A 26,640-nucleotide genomic window follows, 5' to 3' on the forward strand; every position below is an offset into this window, starting at 1 on the left:
TTAGTTTCTATAGGACTAACGCTCACTTGGTTAACTTTTCTTTTTTTAAATATCTATAGAAACTCTTACTATCAGTTAAGTGCGGAGATGAGAAAAGCTGGGATTGTTCTCCTTAGAACAGAGAAGGTTCAGGGATAGATTTAACAGAGATTTTAAAATTCATTAAGAGTGTTAAGTAAATAGTTTCTAGCAGCAGAAGGGCCAGTAACCAAAGGATACAGATTTAAGGTAATTGGAAAAAGAACTAGAAGGTAGCAGATTTGCAGACTCTGCAAAAACTTAGTCTCCAATTCTGCTGGTGGACAAGGGATTGAAATATCTAAGCATAAATGCTGCTATTGCAATGAGTCCCAAGATATATATGATTGAAGGGCTCCAGAAGCAATCTCTGTTTAACATTTTGAGATTGGGTATCTCAGTGATTAGTTGTTTATACACTTTTTTTAATTCATTTATGGCATGTGGGCATCGCTGGCTAGGTCAGCATTTATTGCCCATCCCTATATGCCCTTGATAAGGTGGTGGTGAGCTGCCTTTTTGAACCGCTGCAGCCCCTGTGGTGTAGGTACACTTGCAGTGCTGTTAGGGAGGGAATTCCAGGATTTTGACCCAGTGACAGTGAAGGAACAGCGATATATTTCCAAGTCAGGATGGTGAGTGGCTTGAATGGGAACTTACAGGTGGTGGTGTTCCCATGTATCTGCTACCCTTGTCCTTCTAGATGGTAGCAGTCATGGATTTGGAAGGTGTTGCCTAAGGAGCATTGGTGAGTTTCTGAAGCTTCTGAAACTAAGAGTTGGAAAAACAACTTCTGTTCCTGTCAAAGGCGCAGCTAAGGTTTAGACTTTTAGAAGGAGGACGTTGAATGCAATAGAAGGCAAAGAGTGTGTGGTTTTAAGTTAGGGCTTAGTGTTTTGAGAAAATTGAAAATTAGGAACATGTTCCCCAACAGGTCTGAAACAGATTGCAGATGCACTTGTTAGAACATAAGAACTAGGAGCAGGAGTAGGCAATTCAGCCCCTCGAGCCTGCCCCGCCATTCATTATGATCATGGCTGATCTTATTTCAGCCTCAACTCCAATTTCCCACCCTCTCCCCATAACCTTTCAACCCATTACTAATTAAAAATCTGTCTATCTCCTCCTTAAATTTATTCAGCATCCCAACATCCACTGCACTCTGAGATAGTGAATTCCACAGATTCACAACCCTTTGAGAAAAGTAATTTCTCCTCATCCCTAATTTAAATCTATCACCCCTTAGCCTAAAACTATGGCCTCTCGTTCTAGAATGCCCCAGAAGGGGAAACATCCACTCCACGTCTACTTTGTCCATCCCCTTTACCATCTTAGATTCCTCAATTAGATCTCCTCTCATGCTTCTCAGCTCTAGCGAGTATAGGCCTAAACTGCTCAATCTCTCCTCATAAGACAAGCCCCGCATCTCTGGAATCAATCTAGTGAACCTCCTCTGAACCGCCTCCAGTGCAACTACATCCTTCCTCAAGTAAGGGGACCAAACTGTGCACAGTACTCCAGGTGCGGTCTCGCCAATGCCTTGTACAGTTGCAACAACACTTCCCTATTTTTATACTCTATTCCTTTAGCAATAAATGCCAAAATTCCATTTGCCTTCCTTATTACTTGCTGTACCTGCATACTAGCTTTCAGCGATTCATGCACGAGGACACCCAGATCCCTATGCACTGAAGCATCCTGAAGTTTCTCTCCATTTAAATCATAAAACACCTTTTTATTCTTCCAACCAAAATGGGTAACCTCACACTTATTCACGTTAAACTCCATCTGCCAAATTTTGGCCCATTCACCTAGCCTGTCCATATCCATTTGTAAATTTCTTATTTCTTCATTGCAACTTACTTTCCCACCTACTCTGGTGTCATCTGCAAATTTAGCTATAGTACCTTCTATCCCTAAATCCAATGCATTAATATAGATTGTTAGCACCACTTTTAAAAACATTATTAAATCCCAACTCTAGTAATCAAAGATAGAGAGAGGATATAGATCACTGTACTCCCCACAAGATGTGGTGACTGCATCTAAGGTGCCTTTTGGTCTTTTCACATTTTCTCTTTTCTTTACCGTTTTGGCCTTGGTAGCTCTTGCAACACCGTATTGTAGATCACAGTAAAATAGCATTTATATTGGCTAGACTAAAGCAAACTACTTCGGATGCTGGAAATCTGAAACAGAAACAGAAATTGCTGGAAGTATTCAGCAGGTCAGGCAGCACCTGTGGAGAAAGAAAAAAGAGTGACACTGAACTTTAATGCCAATGTAAAGAGAGGTAACCAACTGCATTATTCACATTAAGCCAAGAGGGTGTAAAAAAGACGGTATGTTTAGTTTTGTTATTCTATGTAATGCGTCATTGCATGACAATATAATTATCATAATAAAGGTTTTATGTTTATTTGTACCATTATTATTGTATCAGTATTATAATTGTTTGTTTCTTGAGCGTTTATGGCCGGCTCCCCATGCAATTTCCATATTCTGACGTGGCCCTCCAGCCGAAAAGTTTGCCTGCCCAACATATACCCCACAGCAATACCAAGGCTGCATTCTTATTATTTTGCATCAACTGAGCAATACAGGATATTGACCATTATCCCAGTTAAAATTGCATTCTTTTCATTAATGTGTTTGATGTAAAACAAATCAGTTTCAAGCTGTGGCATACTGACAAAGTTTTTTCCAGTCCATTTCTGTAAAGAGATTATGCATGCTATGACATACACAACAATTCAGCGCAAATAAACAGGGCATGGTTTCTATCATTTGACTTGCTGTTATGCATTAAGAGATTTGCTCCAGGTCATGGGGTAACAAAGTCCATTTACAGAAGTGGCCAAGACTGAACTAGAGAATGTCTAGCTCAAAATCTCAAAAACTATCAAATGACTGCACATTTTCTGCCAATTTATTGTTTGCACTACAACATAGGCCAAAGCAAATGTGTAAAAATTAAATCCCACTAAAGATCAAACAGATTGCTCCACATTTTGTTGTTGTAATGACAATGAAACTGCCAGTGATCAGTATAATTACAACTGTAGAACTGACAGCAACTGCTGGGATCCACACCTATGCAGTTAAATGCAAACAGCAGAAGTTGCTCTCAGTGATTCCCTTCTTGACCACAGAGTGCACTGTTGGAAGTTCAGATTGAAATCAATTAGAAATGGTGAGAGTTTCCCCTTTTACATTATAACTTCACTATTTAAAAATCCCCAAAAAACATTCTGTCTTGTTAATGAAGTGTAACTGGGTCATAACTGCTGATGAAAAGCTTCTCTGGTCCTTATAAACAAATTTTCATAATCATCATCATCATATGTGCTCTGCCCGAAGTCAAGACATTAGCTCATAGTAGTCCTTCCATGTCTCTCTATCTAGCCAGTCTTTTCATTTGCTTTTAACTTTCTTTGATTTTCAAGCCATCCAGCATTGATATTCTCTTCCACTTTTTCCTTGAAATCTTCCCTCCATAACATCCCTTATAAATTTGTTTCCTCTTAAGATGTGGCTTACCAAAGCTCTGCTCCTGTTCCTAATCACATTCAGAAAATTCCTTTGCTCACTCTCTGCAGCACTTCATTCATTTGTTAGTTTTTCTATCCAACCTTTCCATTCCCTTCCAAACCCACATTTCAAAGCTATTTACTAAGTTGGTCTCTTTTTTCCATGTGGTCCAAGTCTCACATGAATTTTAGATTTTTGTAATGTCAATTTTTTCCATTATAAAAAAATCCATCGATTGAATATTTTTTTATAAAGTTTGTTTATGGTACTTCAGCTTCCAAAATAAAATTTATAACAATGAAAGATAATCAGTGCATTTTACTTCCTGGTTTCGTGTATGTGAATTCAACATGATTGGCTCCTTATCCTGTTTGTTAACATCATTGTTGCTAGAACCCTGCAGATCCTCTTGGCAAGAGATTCAAATTAACATCAGGAAAGGTAAAATCCACATCACAGAGATCACTAGTCTATGTGGCCAGCTTTCAGCAAGGTCAGCAACAAAGGCTGTCACTTCATCACCAACCACGAAAAAGGCCATTTTATTCACACCTTTGGTGCTTCATGCACCATGCAACACTTCCAATCAAAACAACAGGCAAGCAACCTGCTCTCAATGACATTAACCCTCCCTTTAAACTGAATGCTGCTACTAAATTGACATGCAAAAAATATATAAATAAATTTTCTTTCATGTCTCTAACAAAGTGCTTGCGTTCCCTCCTAAAATTAAGTATTCGGATCAGTATAAACCAGAGAATTACTGAAATCTCACCATCTGTCCAGGGCAGAACTACCCGCCAGGCTACCCAAAAGATATATTTTCATGATAAATAAATATGAATGTCACCAATATCAACAACCTATAGTTTGGAAGGCTAGCTTACTAAGTTTGGGCCTCGAGATCGTGACTCATCTGCAACACAGGAAAGGTTCATCTGGAGAAGGCTTTACAAATTTTATATCTCCTTAATAGCAAGCAAACAGGTTTCCAATCATAGTATAATCTACTCATCTTGATTTAAAGTCAATTACTTTGAATTATTTCTTACATCTAACTTTTTGGGAAGAAAGTTCAATATTCTTATAAATTGCTTAATTTAAACCCCTTTCAAACAAAGAACATTGTGGAATTCAGGGGAGTGGAACGCATATAGCTGCTTCTAAAATGGTACCATCTCACAGATTCAAGCACATTTGCAAATCATTTCAACTGTCAGTGACTCTCAATATACAGTAAAGTCCCGCGAAACCTCACAAATGGCAAAATCGCGATTTTTAAAAATTCGCTCATGGGATATGGGCATTGCTGGCTAGGCCAGCACTTATTGCCCATCCCTAATTGCCCTTGTTTAGAGGGCATTTAAGAGTCAACCACATTGTTGTGGGTCTGGAGTCACATGTAGGCCAGACCTAAAGGACATTAGTGAACCAGGTGGGTTTTCACGACTATCAACAAAGTTTCATGGTCATCATCAGATTTTTACTGAATTCAAATTCCACCATCTGCTGTGGTGGGATTCGAACCTAGGTTCCCCAGAGCTTTACCAGTCCTGTGACAATGCCACTATGCCTCCATCTCCCCCAGGTTCCCCAGAGCTTTACCAGTCCTGTGACAATGCCACTATGCCACCACCTCTCCCTTGATGAGAAAAGTACTTTCCAATGGGACTCAATTAGATAGATTTGATCAATGAGAGGGCACCAAACACTGATTTTGTCTTACAAAACAAAGTCTGCTTTTTCCCCTAAACTTGAGCAATATGTGTTAATATTATACTTTCTGTCCAATCAGACATTTACTTCAAATCAGCAGAAAGATCACAAGCAACTATACCAGCAAGTTTAACAACAGCACAAGAGATTAGTATTGAGACTACTTTGTAGTTAGATCTCCGTCCTGAGAGGAAGCGTCCATTTAGTTTCACTTTCCTTCATTCACTTTCCCCCAACAACACACCCAATTACCCTCTTAAAACACCAAAAAAGACAAATACATTCCAAAATAAGGTTATGTGCACAGATGGATCCTGTTAATAAATACAGGTAATAATAAATACAGTAAATTTAGGTGGTCTTGCTAAGCGCACAAAGTAAAAATGCACAAAGACAGCAGCTTGTCACTGCGCGCAGCTAGACACAGTGTGAGCTTGGGAATTAAGTGCAGAGAGGGAGGTGGTGCAGATCACTTAAGTAGCTACCTTATGAAGAGACTTCATAAAAGAGTGCAAGAGCAGCAGGCCAAGAGACTTCATAAAAGATCTATCAGCCCACGGCTCCAGAGGAAACCAGCTGAGTTCTGAAAAATAAAGTGTGACGTCACAAGAAAATAGGTAGTTGATTGGTTGGTGAGGTTTAATTTTCCATTTACCTTTCAAAACTCAGGTAATTTTAAGAAAGCTGCATTTGTTGCTAACACCATGCATTTGCAGTTTTATGCCGGTGGCAGACACAGGTTAGCAGCTGTCATCTTTATGGGGGTAATGTTCAGCAGGGCACATTCACAGCCACTATCTTTAAAGGGGGCAGTGTGCAGTAGGGCTCATTTGCAGTCATCACTGTCCCCGACAGCAGGAGGAGAGAACATCATGAATTTCTATCCTGGACTGACACTGATGAATTTTGGAAACCCATTTTACAGAGGGTTAGAAGGGAAGGATTTGCAGATGGGAAAGTAAAATCTTTTACTTGAGGGATATTTTACTGCATTCATTTTTTCCCCTTGTGGAACAGTCTAGGGCCAGAGGGCATAACCTCAGAGTTAGAGGTGCCCATTTAAAACAGAGATGAGGAGGAATTTCTTCTCTCAGAAGGTAGTCAATCTGTGGAATTCTTTACCGCAGAGGGCTGTAGAGGCTGGGTCGTTAAGTATATTCAAGGTTGAGACAGACAGATTTTTAATCAGTAAGGGAATCAAGGGTTATGGGGAAAAGGCAGGAAAGTGGAGTTGAGGATCATCAGATCAGCCATGATCTCATCAAATGGCAGAGCAGACTTGATGGAGGTCGAATGGCCTACTTCTGCTCCTACGTCTTATGGTCATGTTGGTCAGTACGATTGGATTGCAAATTGCAATGGGTGTTAGACTGTACTGAGTTGCAGGCTCCAGCAGTGCTGTCATTGGATTTCTGCACATGCGCGGGCCAGACGCATATCACAGGTATCAGTAGTCATCTTGCGCAGCCACATGGCATTGGCAGGAGACACAGTTTTAATAATTGTAAAAACATATCATTAGTGATAGAAGGTTTACTAATAATAGTAGTAGGTTTACTAATAGCAGTAAAGCTTATTAGATTGGCTGTTGAGTATTTCCTATTAACTTTAACTGGGTAATTTCAATTTGGGCAAGGAGAACATTTATTGAAATAATAATATAAGCACAGGCAGGACCAGAGCTTCAGCTCAGAGTCACTGAGCTGGAGGCCAAGCTGCAGACACTGTGATGCATCAGAGAGATGGAAAGTTACCTGGACACATTGTTTCAAGAGGTAGTCACACCCCTAAGGATAAGGCCTTCTGATCTGGTCCAGGATCAAGGACAAGAGGGTATGACTGTGAGCGAGGCAGGTAAGGGGATCAAGAAGTAGAAGTGGAGAAGTCTTAGCTTTTGCAATGGTCCAACAGGTTCAGGTACTTGCAGCCTGTATGGACGCAAGTGAGGCCTACAGGGTGGATGAGCAAACTGACCATGGCACCGTGGTACAGGAGGCCATTAAAGCCGGGGTGGGTGGTTAATAGCAATGTGGTGGTAGTAGGGGACAGAATAGTCAGGGGGTTAGACATAGTTCTCTGCAGTCACAGCAAACTCAAGATAGGGTAAACTCAGAGGGTTAGCTTATTTGCGCACATTCAAAACATAAGAGGGGGTATCACTACGTAGCCCCTGGTGCATTCATACAATAAAAGAGAGATAGAAAAGGACAGATTTACAGGGCAAAGGCCACAGAGCAAAGACTTATTGGTTTCACATGAGTCCAGAATCCAAGTCCAATGGTGCATTCTTTCACACGGCAGGCTGAAGACTACAATACAGATGACTTCCATGATGGGAAAGGCTCATTGAGATGAATTAGTCTTGTAGGCACTGATACAGAAGTTCCAGTAGAAACAGTGTAGATAGGGATCATGGATTCACCTGCACCGCGCCCTTGTTCTGAGCTGCTGCTTGCTAGATGAAAAATGGCAGACTGATTGACTGTGCAGCAAGGCACTGTAACTGGTTCCACCAGCTAGGGGGCCATGTCACGTGACTCCCACCTCCCCACTTTGACAAAGTATGTTGGGCAGGCCTGGCTTAGGAAATGCAGATGACCTTTATATAATTCCCTTTGAATTTAATCTCTGCACCCACAGGGGTCATTCGTGTCTCTTCAGAGATAGTGAGGTGCAAATTTCTTCAATACTGTTAGATTAGCTTCTATTATTCAGGGTCACAGGCAGACATAGCTTAAACCTTTTTAAAGTCTTTGTCCATTTTTTAACATTTCAGGAAGTAGCCATGTTGATATATATACTATATACATATTTCGTACAAATATAGTGAGAGACGTTAGTTCCGTTACAAATCTCTGGATTATTACCTAAACCGTGAGCAAATTGGCGTTGGGGCAATAAGATTAGACAGTTAAATGCATGGCTCAAAGATTGGTGTGGGAGAAATGGGTTTTGGTTCCTGGGAACTGGGGAAAGTGGGAGCTGCACCACTGAGATGGCCTTCACCTGAACCTCACTGGGACCAGCATTTTGATAAGTCGGAACTAGGACGATAGAGAGGGCTTTAAACTAAATTGTGGAGATGAAGGAACATGTGAGGGATGATGTTAAATCAAAGAGAAAGGCAGCGGCAAGAGAGCAGGTAGCGATGTGAGAAATGGTAATCAGGTGTGACAGGAAGGGACAGAACATACAAACTTAAGAGTGTGGTAGCAGATAAGGCTAGAGGTTGCGAAAACAATAAAAAGACAGAATTAAAGGCATTCTATCTGAATGCACACAGCATTCACAACAAGGTCGATGGATTGACTGCACAAAGTAAACAGATATGACCTAATTGCAATGATGGAGACGTGGCTGCAGGGTGACCAAGGCTGGGAACCGAATGTTCAAAAGCATTCAACGTTTAGGAAGGATAGGAAAAACAGAAAGGGAGGGGAGCACTGTTGATAAAGGATGAGATCAGTACATTGGTGAGAGAGAGGATCTTGGATTGGAAGATCAAGACGTAGTATCAGTTTGGGTGGAGCTAAGAAACAGCAAGGGGCAAACACTGGTGGGAATTATCTATAGGCCACCAAACAGCAGTGGTAAGGTAAAACACGGTATAAATCAGTAAATTACAGGTGCATGGAACAAGGGTAATACGGTAATCGTGGGCGACTTCAATCTATAAAAAGACTGGGTAAATCAAATTAGCACTAGTGCTGTGAAGGATGAATTCCCGGTATGTATGCAAGATGGTTTTCTAGAACAGTATGTTGAGGAACCAACCAGAGAACAGGGAATGAGAAGGGGCCAATTAATAATCTTGTTGTAATGAAGCCTTCAGGGAAGAGTGACCATAGTATATTAGAATTTTACATAAAGTTTGAAAGTTATGTAGTTCAATCCAAAACTAGGGTCTTAAATCTAAATAAAGGAAACTATGAAGGTATGAGGGGCAAGTTGGCTGTGGTAGATTGGAAAACTACATTAGAAGGTATGAGGATAAACAAGCAATGGCTAGCATTTAAAGAACTAAGACATGGTTTACAAAAAATTTACATTCCTTTCAAGCACAAAAACCCAACAGGAAAAGTGATCCAACCATTGCTGACAAGAGAAGTTAAGGATTGCATTAAACCAAAGGAAGAGGCTTATAAAGTTGCCAAAAGAAAAGGGCTAAGCCTGCAGTTTGGGAACATTTTAGAATTCAGCAAATGAGGACCAAGAAACTGATAAAGAAAGAGAAAACTGAATATGAAAGCAAACTAGTGAAAAACATAGAAACAGACTGCAAAAGCTTCTATAGGTATGTAGAAAGGAAAAGATTAGCAAAGACAAATCTGAGCCCATTACAGACAGAGACATGAGAATTTATAACGGAGATAAGGAATAGCAGAGAAACTAAACAAATACATTGTATCTGTCTTCATGAAGAAAGATACAAAAAAAACCTCCCATAAATACCAGAGAACGAAGGGACTATTGAGATTGTGGACCTGAAAGAGATTAGTATTCATTAAAAAAAAAGGTACTGGAGAAATTAATGGGACTGCAAATTGATAACTCCCCTGGGCCTGATGACCTACATCTCAGAGGTACTGGATGCATTGGCGGTCATCTTCCAAATTTCTACAGATTCTGGAATTGTTCCTGCAGATTGGAAGGTAGCAAATGTAGCCCCACTATTTAAGAAAGAAGGGGATAGAAAACAGGGAACTACAGCTCTGTTAGCCTCACATCAGCAGCAGGGAAAATGCTAGAATCTATTCTATCGGATGTGATAACTGAACACTTAGAAAATAATGGTAGGATTGGGCAGAATCAACATCGATTTATGAAAAAGAAATCATATTTGACAAACCTGTTGGAATCTTCTGAGGATGTAACTGGCAGAATAAATAAGGGAGAACTGGTGGATGTAGTGTATTTGGATTTTCAGAAGGCTTTTGATAAGGTCCTAGACAAGAAGTCAGTAAACAAAATTAGAGCGCATGGGATTGGGAGTAATATACTGGCTTGGATTGAGAATCAGTTCACAGAATCTTAATGACACAGAAGGAGGCCATTCGGCCCATCATGTCTGCACCGGCTCTCCAATTAGCATTACGACCTAGTGCCATTGCCCTTCCTTTTCCCCGTACCCCTGCGCCTTGTTTCTATTCAAATGATCATCTAATGCCCTCTTGAATGCCTCAATTGAGCCTGCCTCCACCGCACTTCCAAGCAATGCATTCCAGACCCGAACCACTCATGTGAAAAAGTTATTCTCACGTCACATTTGCTTCTTTTGCAAATCACTTTAAATCTGTGCCCTCTCGTTCTTGATCCTTTTTCAAGTGGGAACAGCGTCTCCCTATCTACTCTGTCCAGCCCCCTCATGATTTTGAAAACTTCTATCAAGTCTCCTCTCAGCCTTCACCTCTCCAAGGAAAACAGTCCCAACTTCTCCAATCTATCCTCATAGCTGAAGTTTCTCATCCCTGGGACCATTCTTGTAAACCTCTTCTGCACTCTCCAATGTGTTCACATCCTTCCTATAATATGGTGCCCAGAACTGTACACAATATTCTAGCTGAGGTCTAACGAGGGTCTTATATAAATTCAGCATAACCTCCCTGCTCTTGTACTCTATGCCTCTATTAATAAAGCACAGGATACTATATGCTTTATGAACTGCTCTCTCCACCTGTCCTGCCACCTTCAATGATCTATGTATATATACATCCAAGTCTTTCTGCTCCTGCACTCCCTTCAAAATTGCACCCCTTATTTTATACTGTCTGTCCCCGTTCTTTCTACCAAAATGCACACTGAACTTTATCTGCCACCTACCTGCCCACTCCACCAACTTGTCTATGTCCTCTTGAAGTTCCACACCGTCCTCACAGTTCACAACACTCCCAAGCTTCGCATCATCCGCAAACTTTGAAATTGTCCCTTGCACACCAAGATCTAGATCATTAATATATATCAGGAAAAGCAAAGGTCCCAATACTGACCCCTGGAGAACTCTGCTACAAACCTTCCGCCAGCCTGAAAAACATCCATTGACAATTATTCTTTGCTTCCTATTTTTCAGCCAATTTTGTATTCGCATTGCTACTGCCCCTTTTATTCCATAAGCAATAGCTTTACTCACAAGTCAGTTGTGTGGCACTGTGTCAAAATGCCTTTTCAAAGTCCATGTACACCACATCAACAGCATTACCCTCATCAACCTTCTCTGTTACCTCTTCAAAAAAACTCCAGCAAGCTAGTTAAACACGATTTCCCTTTTAGAAATCCATGTTGGCTCTTCCTTATCAAACCATATTTCTCCATGCGACTACTAATTCTATCCCAAATAATTGTTTGTAGAATCTTGCCCACCACTGAAGTTAAACTGATTAGTCTGGAATTGTTGGGCTTATCCTTACAACCTTTTCTGAACAAGGGTGTAATGTTTGCAATTCTCCAGTCCTCTGGCACCAACTCTGAGTCTAGGGAAGACTGAAAGAGTATGGCCAGTGCCCCTGCAATTTCTATTCTCACTTCCTTCAATATCCTTGGATGCATCTTTTCCAGTCCCAGTGCCTTGTCAACTTTGAGTATTGACAGTCTATTCAACACTTCCTCCTTATCATCTGTCACCATGGCCCAGATAGCATCTAGTTCCTTGGTAAAGACGGATGCAAACTATTCATTTAATACCTCAGCCATGGCCCTTTTGTTGATGTGTAAATTCCCTCTTAGGTCCCTAATCGGCCCTACTCTTTTTACCACTCTTTTACTATTTATGTGTCTATAGAAGGCTTTGGGATTCCACTTTATGTTGACTGTCAGTCTTTTCTCATAATCACTCTTTGCTTCTCTAATTTGCTTTTTCACCTCCCCTCTGAGCCTTCTGTATTCCTCTTAGTTCTCAATTATATTTTCTACCTGACACCTGTCATAAGCACACTTTTTCTTCTTCATCTTAATTTCAATCTCCTTTTTCAACCAGGGAGCTCTGGACTTGTTTGCCGTACCTTTCCCTTTCGATGGAATATATCTCGACTGTGCCCGAACCAATTCCTTTTTGAAGGTAGCTTATTGTTCAGCTACAGTTTTTCCTGCCAATCTTTCATTCCAATCTATCTGGCCCAGCTACGTTCTTGCCTCATCGAAGTCGGCTCTTGTCCAGTTAATTATTTTCACTCTGGATTGCCTATCGTCTTTTTCTATCAACATCCTAAAATGCACAATACAATGATCATTGTCTCCTAAATGTTCCCCCGCTGACACATGATCTACTTGGCCCAGCTAATTTCCAAGAACCAGGTCCAACAGTGCGTCTTTTCTTGTTGGACTGGACACATACTGCTGTAGATAATTCTGCTGAACACAATCTAGGAACTTTTGGCCCTTTCTGCCCATTACAATACCACTGCCCCAGTCTACATTTGGGTAATTAAAGTCCCCTATTATAGGTACTCTATAATGCTTGCATCTCCTGTAATTTCCCTGCAGATTTGTTCTCCTACATCCTTCTCACTATTTGGCGGTCTATAGACGACACCAGGCAATGTAATTGCACCCTTTTTGTACCTTAGCTCGAGCCAAATTGATTCTGTCCTTGAACCCTCTGGGACATCCTCTTTCTCCAGCACTGCAATGCTCTCCTTAACCAATACCGCCACCCCTCCTACTTTCCTTCCTTTCCTATCTCTTCTGAACACCTTGTACCGGGTATATTTAACAACCAGTTCTGCCCTTCCTTGAGCCAGGTCTCTGTTATCGCCAGAACATCATATTTCCACATGGCAATCTGCGCCTCTAACTCCCCAGTCTTATTTACTATACACTGTGCATTCACATACTTGAATAGTAACTCTGATTTAGATTCTATTACTTTTTCCTTTACCCCGACTTTACCTATTAATTTACTATTCTCTATACTAGTTCTATCTGTCCCTCCGAGTATTTTGTGCGCCCTGGTATTCCTCTCTAATATTCTCTGTTCTCTCTTGCTTCCCACACCCCTGCTGAGTTGGTTTAAAGCCCCCCTGACAGCGCTAGCAAAATGCCCCGCAAGGAACTCAGTCCCAGCTCTGTTCAGGTGCAATCCACATCAGCTTGTACAGTGCCATCTTCCCCCAGAGCCAGTCCCAGTGTCCCAGGGATCTAAAGCCCTCCCTCCTGCACCATCTTCCTAGCCACTCATTCATCTGCCTTATCCTCCTATTTCTGTACTCACTGACACGTGGCACTGGGAACAATCCAGAGATTACTACATTAGAGGTCCTGCTTGCTAATTTTCTACCAAGCTCGCTAAATTCTGATTGCAGGACCACATCCCCCTTCCTACCTGAGTCATTGGTACCAATGTGGACCACGACCTCTGGCTGATCACCCTCCCCCAGAAGAATGTCCTGCAGCCACTCTGTGACATCCTTGACCCTGACACCAGGGAGGCAGCATACCATCCTGGAGTCACATCTACAGCCACAGAAATGCCTGTCTGTTCCCCTAACCAATAAATCCCCTGTCACTATAGCTTTTCCTTTCTTCTTCCTCCTCTCCTGTTCAGCTGAGCCGCTCGTGGTGCCACAAACTTGGCTCTGACTGCATTCCTCTGAGGAACCAGTGCCCTCACCAGCTTCCAAAACAGAAAACAGATTTGTGAGCAGGACCCCAGGGGACACTTGCACTACCTGCCTACTTCTCTTGCGCAACCTCCTAGTGGTCACCCATTCACTCCCTCCACCACCGACGCACGGCAGCAGCAGTGTTTACGGTCTACAAGATGCATTGCAGGAATTCACCAAGGCTCCTTTGACAGCACCTTCCAAGCCCTTGACCACTACCATTTCGAAGGACAAGGGCAGCAGATAGATGGGAACACCACCACCTAGAAGTTCCCCTCCAAGTCACTTACCATCCTGACTTGGAAATATGTCGTCGTTCCTTCACTGTCACTGGGTCAATATCCTGGAACTCCCTTCCTAACAGCACTGTGGGTGTACCTACATCACATGGACTGCAGCGGTTCAAGAAGGCAGCTCATCACCGCCTTCTTAATGGCAACTAGGGATGAGCAATAAATGCTGGCCCAGCCAGTGAAGCCCACATCCCATGTTTTTTAATTTTTAATTTTTAAAAATAAGAAAATTAATATAACAAATAAAAATGATGGCATATAACCCACAAAACTAGCCAAAATACAGAGATAGAGATACAAAGACAACACTGCAAAACGAATAAAAGCATAAAGAAAGAATGATGAGTGCAAGACAGAGTAACAGAAAGAGGTAGAGAGCAACTCCAGTGGAGATCAACTGACACTATGCAAGTATAAGAGAATTTGGCTCTATTTCCATCCCCGCTTAAAAAGAACACCTGTAAAAATAAAAATCCACAAAAGACTATTCCATAAATAAACAGGGCATCGTATTCAAGTATCAGTTAGTTCCTGAAAACAAAATATTGAAGCCTTTGATATCAACAGTATCAGGATCATGATGCCTTCTATCAGTAAAAAATACATTTTCATAACAAGGACAATAATGACAGCAATGAAAAGGTATTGCTGATTCGCAATCATACTCCAAAATTAACCATATAGCTAGTCAATGCCAACCGAAAGTACAACGATTAAACTTAGGCGATGAATATGGAGCATCATGGATTTCCATAAAAAGATAAGCTAGATAGGCCTCATCAGCATTTATCTTCATTAACTAATTTAGTGTTACCATAAATTTTAATTCTTTTAAATGTATGAGCCAAGGAACAAAACTTGTATTCAACAACTTTCATTTATAGTGCCTTTCACGTAGCAAAACATCCCAATGAGTTTCTCAGGATCATTATCAGACAGAAAACTGACAACAGGCCCAAGAGAGAAATGTAGGACATGTAAGCATAAGCTTAATCAAAGAGGTAGGTTTTAAGAGGCATCTTAAATGAGAAGTGGAAAGATGGACAGGTTTAGGAAGGGATTTCCATAGCTTAGCATCTAAGCAACTGAAGACAACGCGGGACAAAGAAAGCTGGGAATCAATTCATAGTCTAAAGTTACAAAAAGTCCAGTGCATCAACCCCAAGTTTAAGATTCATGGATTGGGAAAATGTATCTGATCAGTTTTACAAACAAACAAATACTGAGATATTACAGTGAAAAAGAGAAACTGGGAAAGAGGATAAAGATAGGAAAAGATGGGAAATTAGAATAGTAAGATAGGTGGAGGGACAGGTAGTATTGAGGAGGCGGGGAGGCTGCAGAAGGATTTGGACAGGTTAGGAGAATGGGCAAAGAAGTGGCAGATGGAATACAACATGGGGAAGTGTGAGGTCATGCACTTTGGTAGGAAGAATAGAGGCGTAGACTATTTTCTAAATGGGGAGAGAATTCAGAAATCTGGAGTGCAAAGGGACTTGGGAGTCCTAGTCCAGGATTCTCTTAAGGTTAACTTGCAGGTTGAGTCGGTAGTTAGGAAGGCAAATGCAACGTTGGCATTTATTTCGAGAGGACTAGAATATAAAAGCAGGAATGTGCTGCTGAGGCTTTATAAGGTTCTGGTCAGACCACATTTAGAATATTGTGAGCAATTTTGGGCCCCGTATCTCAGGAAGGATGTGCTGGCCCTGGAGAGGGTCCAGAGGAGGTTCACGAGAATGATCCCAGGAATGAAAGTCTTAACATATGAGGAACGTTTGAGGACTCTGGGTCTATACTCGATGGAGTTTAGAAGGATGAGGGGGGATCTGATTGAAACTTACAGAATACTGAAAGGCCTGGATAGAGTGGACGTGGGGAAGATGTTTCCATTAGTAGGAGAGACTAGGACCCGAGGGCACAGCCTCAGAGTAAAGGGAAGACCTTTTAGAACAGAGATGAGGAGAAACTTCTTTAGCCAGAGAGTGGTGAATCTATGGAATTCATTGCCACAGAAGGCTGTGGAGGCCAGGTCATTGAGTGTATTTAAGACCGATATAGATAGGTTCTTGATTGGCATGGGGATCAAAGGTTACGGGGAGAAGGCGGGAGAATGGGGTTGAAAAACTTATCAGCCATGATTGAATAGCGGAACAGATTCGATGGGCCGATTGGCCTAATTTCTGCTCCTATGTCTTATGGTCTTATGATCTAAGACTAAATATCTGTGCTCTCAGAACCAATGACTTTGAAATCAAAATAGATAGAATTTCTGTCAACATAGCAATCAATTTCAAATCTCTCCCTCCTGCCACCCCATATTAGCACTAGTTCATTTCCTGCCACTGCAAACTTCCTTTCCAGGCTAATATTTTTGAATGCAACTTTCTAAAGTCACATGTGGAAGCAGCGCTGCTCTATAAACAAAAAAGCAAACTTAAAATGAAATTTGCAAAACCAAAAGCCAGTGCCATATTTCAGTACTACAGTTAAGTGAGGTTGCAGGGAGGAACTTCTCGCTAACTTTCAACCCTCCCCTCTTCTGCTGGCTCTTTGCTCGGGTTTGGGTCTATGATGCTAGTCACACCATCAAATGCCAAATCAGAGGGTGTATATATTTTATATATATGCGGCTATTGTTAATACCAAGAAGCTGGGGTAAGTTGTTTTAAAGAACATAGAATGGAATGCATGAATGGCCATATCCCACAGTTAATCTTCACATTCCGGAAACGTATACTCAATTCAATGGAACTCTGAAAAGATCTAGCAGGTTTCGTGAAGAAAGAAACAAGAGTTAATGTTTCAGGCCTGTGACCTTCCAACAGAACTGAGATTTCCAACATGCGCAGTATTTTGCTTTTGAACTCTTAAAAGCTTTGGTTCTAATTGAACAGAGCTTCTGCAAGGTTGAAAATTACACAAGGCTGAGAAAACTACAGGTAAAAATATCAGCATGGCATGTGGTAGGAAAAACCCGGCATACAGTAAACTTTTATTACCTCGAGCTGTCTGTAGAACACTTTGAAGCATGAACAGAATTGGCACAATTATTTCTGAAACTGAAAGCAAATAGCCCTAACACAAAATGGGGAATTTCTACATCTAAATATAATATATTCTGATTTCACATTTATTCTTGGATAATTAATTCACTCTTAAAATTATTCGTTTTTAAAAATTGTGACAAGTGTGCAGATAGAACAGTAACCTATTCCAGAGAGAATGTCTGCCTCTTCCTTCACCAATCATTTCTTATTTATACTGCCCTTAGAAACACCGATTGCTTAAGCAAACACAAGTGCAAAACCTTAGAGTCTACCCCATGAACATTACATAACAGATAAAGAAACAGCCCAATAACTTGAAAAGGTCTTGAATTTTGCACCTGTATCTTGAGTGAGGCCGGTTAGCTCAGTTGGATAGGCAGCAAGCGTGTTGATCAGATTAATGCCAACGCTGGTTAGGCCACAACTGGAGTACTGCGTGCAGTTCTGGTCATCACATTACAGGAAGGATGTGACTGCACTGGAGAGGGTGCAGAGGAGATTTACCAGGATGCTGCTTGGGCTGGATGGTCTGAGCTATGAGGAAAGATTGGATAGGCTGGGGTTGTTTTCCTTGGAGCAGCGAAGGTTGAGAGGGGTCCTGATAGAGATGCATAAGATTATGAGGGGCATAGATAAGGTGTATAAGAAGGCACTCTTTCCATTAGTAGAGGGCTCAATAACCAGGGGGCATAGATTTAAGGTAAGAGATAGACGGCTAAGAGGGGGGTTGAGGTTGAAAATTTTTCCCCCAGAGGGTGGTGGGAGTCCGGAACTCACTGCCTGAAAAGGTGGTTGAGTCAGAAACTCTTGGAACATTTAAGAAGTATTTAAATATTCACTTGTATTGCCATAAATATGGGCAAAGCACTGGACATGGGATTAGTGGAGCCAGATCTTTGTTGGCCAGTGCAGACACGATGGGCCGAAAGGCCTTCTTCTGTGCTGTAAATGTCTATGAGCACAGGATTCGATCCTGTTCTAGCTGAGGTGGACATGGGGCCTGCCTCCTCGCCCCACCCGTAGTAAAAAAAACATAACATTTTGCTGTAGTTCGGCAAATAATTGCCAGGGCCTACTTTCTGGCAGAGAATTTGAGAAGATTTTGAATAACCCAGATTATTTCATCACATGTTACCCACATTCACATTACATTAATGAGTTAAAACTGTTTCAATTCAGGGTATAATGAAGATTCTCTTTGAATGCTTTTTCCTTTGGAGAATCCATTCACCTTTCAGCAATTCTAATTTCTTTAGGAAAAGGCTTTCCATGGGAAAATAATTGTGCAATCATTCTCAACCCACTCACAAGAGCTGTGAACCAGAAAGTCCAGAAATGCGGTGGGGAAATGTGGTCCACTGGTATATACAATGCTGACAGGACTTAAGCTATCATAAAGCAGCACAAAATCATTCAATATTTAACAACGGTCTTACTCCAACTGAGATCAACATTTGACCTGGGTGGCACTGGGACCTTAAGATGTGCAACTTGAGCTGAAGGGAGAGACCATAGGTTGACACCTGCAAATAAGGTCCCCCTAAAATCTTTTGGTACAATACAACAAACAACTGGTGAGGACACACTGAAGTGTCCCAAATGGCATTTTCAATAGAGCTCAAATTTACAGGTTAGACTAAATTAGGATACTGGCAGTTAGCACAATTGACAGGTGTAATAAGGAAACATCAGTTTTCACTACAGATTATTTTCATATCTCAGCAATTTGAACTTCCCTCTCCAATCATATACAAAAGGTTTTAGATTCCCTCATTTTCATTTCTTTGGTCTCCTCATCCCAACCAACAGGACACTTGTTACCTAACAACCAGGCAACATCCTTGATTATTCAAGGGTCGCCGAACCACGGCTTATACCATGATTTTACTATGGGGCAGAGCAAGAAGGCAGGCAGCTAGAACAGGGATCAAACCCCAAGTTGTACAACCAGCTATTCAAAGATAAACAAGGGCAACACTCAAAACTATTTTTTTTCTCTCTCTGGAAGCATCTGACATGGCTCATCCACACAAATGAGAGTAAGAGCTCAACATGAGGAAGACGGCTAGCATGATTCTGTGCCACACAATTCCACAATATTTCATGATGGGGATCCAGCACAATATGCTCTCCATTATTTCGAATTTTTGTTTGGTAAGAATCCTTACCTTGTGTTCTAAACGAATAATTTCTAGCAAAAAAGCAAAATATGCAGTGATTTATAAGGTGCTTTTGCAAAATATTAACAAACCCTTTTGCAAAATATTAACAAACCCTTTACAGTACCTAGAAACACAACCTTTTCTTCTTGCTGCCAAAAATTTCGAATCTATGATTTAAAATTACATTTGCGAATACTTAGACAAGTAAAAGATAATCAAGGCAATAAAACACTGATGTTTTGCTACTTGAGGTCAACAAATTTTATAGATTTTTTTAAGTGAATAATTAGGTAAAAGGACTGTAGTTATAGCATATATAGAATTTCAGAACGTGCTCAACAAGTTATCTTGTTACAAAAGTTCAGGTGTATTCTAAAAGAGGACTATGCCAGCATGGATTGAATGCTGGCTGACTAACAGGAAAAAGGCGGATAGTGATGACTAACATGTGTATATAAATATGACTAACAGGTGTATATAAATATGACTAATGGGTGCTGCTGGGACTGGAGAAAGGTTGGAAGTGGTGCAACCCAAGACTCAATGTTAAGGTCACTTTTGTTGTTCTACTTATATTAACGTTTGTGAACAAAAAGAAGTAGAACATTGAACTTTGCAAATGGTGAGAAAGTGGATTTGAAAAATAGCAAGAAGAACCAAAAAAACATGCAAATTAACACGTCATTTTGGAACACAGAAAGAATGGAAAGATGCTGAAGGGTATGGAGGAAGAGAATAAGTAGAAGTGGATAAAGTCAAAAAGATCAACAGCATTACAGATATTATACATTATGGCACAGACTGAAGCAGTTACAATAAATTTGTGTTTGGCCACGGTTAAGTGCAGTATGTGTACTGTTGGCCCCATTATAAAAAGCATACATAATCCGCATAAATCACACATCACTGATTCATCAAAATAACAGTGTGTGTGAGAAACTCGAGAGGAGGCTTAAAACACTGGCACCATATCCACGAATGCAAACCATGTAAAAATTTCATAGAGATGTTGAAAATTACAAAGCATTAGAGTTAAAACAGATTAATAAATTCATCTCCTTCACAAGACCCATCTGCCATTCCTTCAACCTCATTCCCACCAAACTGATGACCTTCTTTTCCTCACCACCACGTTATTATAAATGGTTGCATTTCCTAATATATTGTCACCTTCCCTCTCAGCACTTCTCTCTTCAAAAACCCAGCCTCAATCCCTCAGTCCTTAGAAAATATTGTTCCAACCCTAATCTCCGTTTCCTTTCCAAAGTCCGAAATGTGTTGTTGCCACCCAAAACTACGTCAATCCTTCCCGCAGCTCCCTCCTGGAATTATTCCAATCAAGATTTTGCCTCTTTCACAGCAATAAAACAATGTGAACCCAAGTCACAAGTGATATCTCCTAATAAGGAATGTTATCGCTCGTCAGGGCCACACCAAAGATCACACCATATACCTCTAATGAGTTTGACATTGCCCAGCTCAATGGAACTGGTTCCATTATTATCTACCTAAGCATGGCCAGAACATGTCCACCAATGGCTTCTCATCCCATACCTGCAAGGTTATCTCCAGAATCTCCTCCCAGGATATCACAGAATAGCATGGAAGGAAGCCATTATATTTTTGTCCCTGTTCTCTTTCTTATCCATGTGCTGCCCATTGGTGACATAATTTTCAGATGTGGGGCTAGCTTCCACACACACGCTGACAACACGCAGCATGACCCTCACCACCACTTCTTTGACCACCCTCCCCACTCTTTCCACTGAATCTGTGCTGTCAGAGCCATCCTGTATTTGATGAGCCACAATACTTTCCTCTAAAAATGAGAAAACCAAAGCCATTGTCTTGGGCTCCCAACACCATCCCTACCCGTGCTGCCATTTCTATCCAGCTCCCCAGCCTGTCTCAGAATGTTCGCAACCGTGGTACCCTATTCAACTCCAGTTATCAACTCTACGTTTGCTCCATGACAAAATTTGCCTACTTCTACCTCTGTAAAAATTACTCATCTCAGCCAGTCTGCTGCTTGAAAACCTACCGATGCTATTGTCAACTCCAGGCTCCGCTGCTTAAATGCTCCTTTGGTTGGCCTTACATGCTCCAATTCCTGTAAACTTCAATTCATCCAAAGCTGCCCTTAGATAATGCCTCAAATTTAAAATTGTGATCATGTTTAAATCTCTTCATGGCCCCACACCTCTATATCTTTGTAACCTTCACCAGCCTTGCAAACTCTCTTCCCCCCAAAGTCTCTGCCCTCTGACTCTGGTCCCTTGTGCATACCTCTCTCTTTGCCCCACCAGTGGCAGAAATGACATCAGAATGTCTAGCTCCCACATTTGAAATTTCCTCCCTAAACTTTGTTGTCGCTTCACCTCCATATCCTCCTTTAAGAGGCTCCTTAAAAACTATCTCCTTAACAAAACGTTTCATTACTCCTCCTATCTTCCAAGTTGACTTGGCATACTTATTTCCCTTTTAAGCACCTTGGGATATTTTTCCATGTCAAAGATACTGTAGGAAGTGCAAGTTGTTGCTGTTGTTGTACATAGCCAATAATTTTAAATTGACATTTACATGTTTGAGTTTGATTCCCTACGAGAAAGTGATCTGTGAAACTCCAGATTTAACTGCAGACAAAATATAGACGCACCTGATTTGATTAAGTAAACTTCAATCTTATGTTAAAAAAAAAAGTTTAACCCAGGAGACTACAAATATTCTGTAAATAATCTAAACTGAAGTATAGCCAAATACATCCTGTACAATTTTCTACACTGCTTACAAGATAATATGAACTTGGTTTTTGTGTGAACTCTTTTTCCAGTTGCTTGACCATGCTACTCAGAACTAAAATTGGTGGTGAAAATGGTTGGTATGTGGTATCTGATGTACTTTCATGCATAATATTTACATCTCCCCCATTCAATTAAAAACAGCTTCTCTCCTTGAATTAACTTCCACAGGTTCTGACTAACTGCGGAGTATATTCAGCAACAAAAACAGTCAAAATATTAAAGGGGCTTTTGATGAGGATGAAACCTTCATCCATGCCTTTGTGTCATACCCAGTAAAGATGTATCATATTCCTAACTTTTAAGATATAAACTTATTCAATGTGGACTCTTTGACGACCATGAACGACTGTTGTAAAACCCACCTGGTTCACTAATGTCCTTTAGGGAAGGAACTCTGCCGTCCTTACCTGGTCTGGCCTACATGTGGCTCCAGACCCACAGCAACATGGTTGACTCTTAAATGCCCTCTGAAATGGCCTAGCAAGCCACTCAGTTCTCAAGGGCAATTAGGGATGGGCAATAAATATTGGCCGAGCCAGCACCGACCCTATCCCATGAACGAATAAAAAAAGATTTAAAAACATTCCCTCTAAAAATATACATCTTGTTGTGAAAAACCAAGAGGTGAGGAATAGGGGGATAAAGTTATCCCACTATCTCTCTCATCCATAACACTTATTTCAAGGCTTAACTATGTTAACACACTTCCGATTAGCCTCCCACCTTCTACCCTCTAATAAACTTGGGGTGATCCAAAACTCGGGTGTTCATGTCCTAACTCACACCAGATCCCGCTCATCCATCACCATGTGCTTTTTGGTCAACACTGGCTCCAGGTTAAGCAATGCCTAAATTTTAAAATTGTCACTCCTGTTTTCAAATCACTCCATGGCTGACCACTCCTCATCTCTGTAATCTCCTCCATCTTTACAACCCTCTGAGATATCGGTGCTCCTGCAAATATGGTCTCTTAAGCATTCCCAATTTTACTTGCTCCATCACTGGTGGCCATGCCTTCAGTTGCCTAGGCCCTGAGCTCCAGAATTTCCTTCCTAAGCCTCTCCACACCTCTCAGTTTTGTCTTTTAAGACAATCCTTAAAACCTGTCTCTTTCACCAAGTCCCTGGTCATCTGCCTTAATATTTCCTTACGTGGCTAAGTATCATACCTTTGTTTTATAAAGCCTCTGTGAAGCAGCTTGGGACATTTTATTACATTAAAGGCATTATATAAATACAAATTGTTGGTGATATAACTTCTAAACCATTAACTGGTACTTATATAGCATCTCTCATGGACAGCTGGAAGCATTTCGCTGCCTTTTAATTATGTTTAAGTGCAGTTGCAGGCATTTTGTAGACAAATCATAGCAGCCAACTTACATCCAGCAAGGTCCCATAAGACACTAAATGAGTGACCAATTCATCTGTTTTGAGATATTGGTTGAGGGATGAAAGTGGCCAATTCATCTGGACAGCTCCTTGACCTGATAGGCACCTGAATAGGTAGGTGGGGCCTCAGTTTAAATTCTCACCCGAAAGACAGCACCTCTGACAATTCGCCAGTTACTCAATATTACACTAAAATGTCAATCTAAATTTTGTGTTCAAGTGAGTCCAGAACGCACACCTTCTGTGCATAGCAAGTACATACAAATCAATACATTTTCTCCAGAAATTGCACCTTTCGTATAGTTATCTGCTTCGAGGGCTAAGAGCTATTACAAAATAACAAAACATTTAAGAATTTCAGATATTTAAAATATGTTTATTCATAGAAAACTAACAATTGTGTTTGAACTTTACAATAATCAACCCATCAACAATGCACATTAAACTTGTAGGCTTCTTGCACTCAGCCGGGGGCAAAGGTTGGTAGAAATATCCAATATGAAACTGCCTTAGTACAAGATTATTTTACTGTTGACATCCTTCAGTGCTGAAAATTTTAAAGTAGCTGAGCAGATTTTTGTCAAAGTTTTGAGAAAATTGCACTCTCAATACATTCTTGGCTTTCAGTCAGCATCCTTAATCTTTCGATTGAAAAACTCCTTCTGACAAGAACAATTCCCATTACTTTCAGTAGAACTGGACTAACCGGCTTTCGTACTCATCTCCACAAGAGACCTAACTACCAACTCAAACTGATGGACGAAAAAAACAATGGTGCTTCAAAGGAGCAGCTGCATATTACAGCAGTTGCCACAGTTTACAGTGATCACTGAGGAAAGCTACTTTACAATTAATGCAGGTATTATTGCTCTGCAACAATGTAAATATGTCATAAACAACAGTAAGAAAACATTATCAATTTCAGTAACAAGAATGAACAATATTTATAATCAGCTTGTGTTATGTGGTTTCTCTCACTTAAATAGTAAGTCCATCAATATAGTTTACAGCTAAAATTGTAAAACAGAGTCAGGACTACAGTCAAACATCTTAAGTACCAACTACAACCAAAATCTAATCCCATTAATCCATGATTTTTCCCATTTTAAAGCCAACTGGTTATTACACCTCGAATGGATCAGAAGAACTGTAATAGCCTTAATGGAGATACGAACATGTTATATTACCTTACGGCAGAGCCTGCAACAGTTCTAAATTTCAGAACTGAAGCCAGAAATTGAACTTGTAAAAAGGCAATTTAGTGTTGGTGAGGCTTAGAGGAAGTAAGAATCATATCTCAGCAAACAGGAGATAATGATTTGTGGGTGTAGGACACGACGGACGTTCATCGATCACTGAATATGTCCACACATCACCTACACTGGAGACCAATGATGGCACAAATCTACTCAATTTTGAACGGTGATCAAATTTATCGGCCATAATTCTGGCTGAGTGATGGCATGTAAACTGCACAAAACAGCGAAACTTTATCTTTTTTTTAAAAATCCATTAACTGTGAAGTTGGAGAGAAATCCACAGCCCAGTCACGGAGGTGGGAGGAGGGTTAGAGAAATCAGCTCTCGATGGTAGAATGTGGTTGCAACACAAACTCTGGGCTGTGGACAAGCACTGGGCTGCAGCTGTCAGGCTGCCCGAGCTCGGGCTCCCCTCACAAACAGGCTCGACAGCCGCAACCTCCCCCGCGAAGAGAGAGCTGCTGCCTCCTTCCTTCCTTCCTTCCCACCCTCACACCGCGGCTCCAGCTTGACCCGGGGACTTGACCTACATCCACACTTCCCCCATCCCGAAAGACGGGCTTTTATAACCGCCGCCCGGCAACTCGACGGAACACCGGGGAAGCCTGGGCCCGTAGGCCGCCGGTTGTGTGAGATGTTTCTGGAACAGAGCGAGCGAGCGGACTGACCTGCGCCGGGTCCGGGTTGATGCTGCGCTGAGAAGCCAGGCTCTGCTGACAATCACCCTCGCGTACATCCCGATCCCGATCCCGATGCCCGATATCCAAGTGACAGTTGCTGCTGCTGCTGCCAGCGGCGGCCGCAAGATCCCCGCTGAGAGGAGGAGCGGCCGACTGAAAACACAACCGCGCGCAGAGGGCGGCTTGTGGGCGTGCGCGCGGTCAAACGATAACAACTCGCGCGCCGCCTCTCGCGAGCGCCGCCCGGGCACGTCAGAAACCTGGCGCGCAGCGGGCGCGCGTAGTGTGTGGTGTGGCAGCTTTACTTCCCCGCGCTCTCCCCCCTCCCCATCCCCAGTTCAGGCAGCCTATCACCGTTTGTCGCAGTCAAACACACACGGTCATCCTTCACCAAGGTGTCAGACAACCAGTTCCACAGGCACAGCCCCTTTTGCCAAGCAACCAACACTCTTGCAGCCCCGCAGGTGCAATACGATGCTGAAGTCACATCCATCTCACGTAGGTGATATAAGGAGCCCCACTGTCCCACCCCCGCCCCAATAGCTCATATCTCCTGCAGGCCTGTCAATATAAAATTGCACACAGCCTCCTGCAGCCATTTGACCCTATTCCATCCAAGATTCTGCAGCAACCTTGCAGAACAGATGGGTGTGGAATTGCATGTTCCAAGTGCACTGTTTCACACAGGTCTGCACAGATCAATATTACTGCACTAAAGCGTCAGCCGAGATTTTGTGTTCAAGAAAGATTTGGAGTGGGACTTGAATCCACAACAAAAACAGAAATACCTGGAAAAACTCAGCAGGTCTGGCAGCATCGGCGGAGAAGAACAAAGTTGACGTTTCGAGTCCTCATGACCCTTCAACAGAACTAAGTAGAAATAGGAAAGGGGTGAAATATAAGCTGGTTTAAGGGGGAGGGGGACGAAGTGGGGGGGGTGTTGGACAAGCAAGCAGTGATAGGAGGAGATAACCAAAAGATGTCACAGACAAAAGAACAAAGAAGTGTTGAAGGTGGTGATATTATTTAAAAGAATGTGCTAATTAAGATTGGAGAGCAGGACGAGCAAGGTAGCTCTAGTGGGGGTGGGGTGAAATAAACCATGGGTGGAATACATTTTAAAATAATGGAAATAGGTGGGAAAAGAA

General features: G+C 41.6%; 1 protein-coding gene across 10 annotated transcripts in view; it reads right to left on the reverse strand.

Annotated features, from left to right (window-relative positions):
- The window catches only part of ralgps2 (Ral GEF with PH domain and SH3 binding motif 2), a 674,317-nt gene extending 648,565 nt beyond the window's left edge, over positions 1–25,752 (reverse strand). For 3 of the 10 annotated variants that reach the window (XR_013579343.1, XM_078561531.1, XM_078561530.1), the window contains exon 1: positions 25,481–25,747. The gene's annotated coding sequence lies outside the window, so the exon portion shown is untranslated. Of the gene's footprint in view, positions 1–25,480 lie in introns of all 10 variants that reach the window. The other 7 variants (XM_078561525.1, XM_078561526.1, XM_078561534.1 and 4 more) reach the window with 5 other exon arrangements.
- Positions 25,753–26,640: the final 888 nt, after the last annotated feature.

This window comes from Cetorhinus maximus, chromosome 17, assembly GCF_964194155.1.
Source record: "Cetorhinus maximus chromosome 17, sCetMax3.hap1.1, whole genome shotgun sequence".
Classification (NCBI taxonomy): Eukaryota; Metazoa; Chordata; class Chondrichthyes; order Lamniformes; family Cetorhinidae; genus Cetorhinus; species Cetorhinus maximus.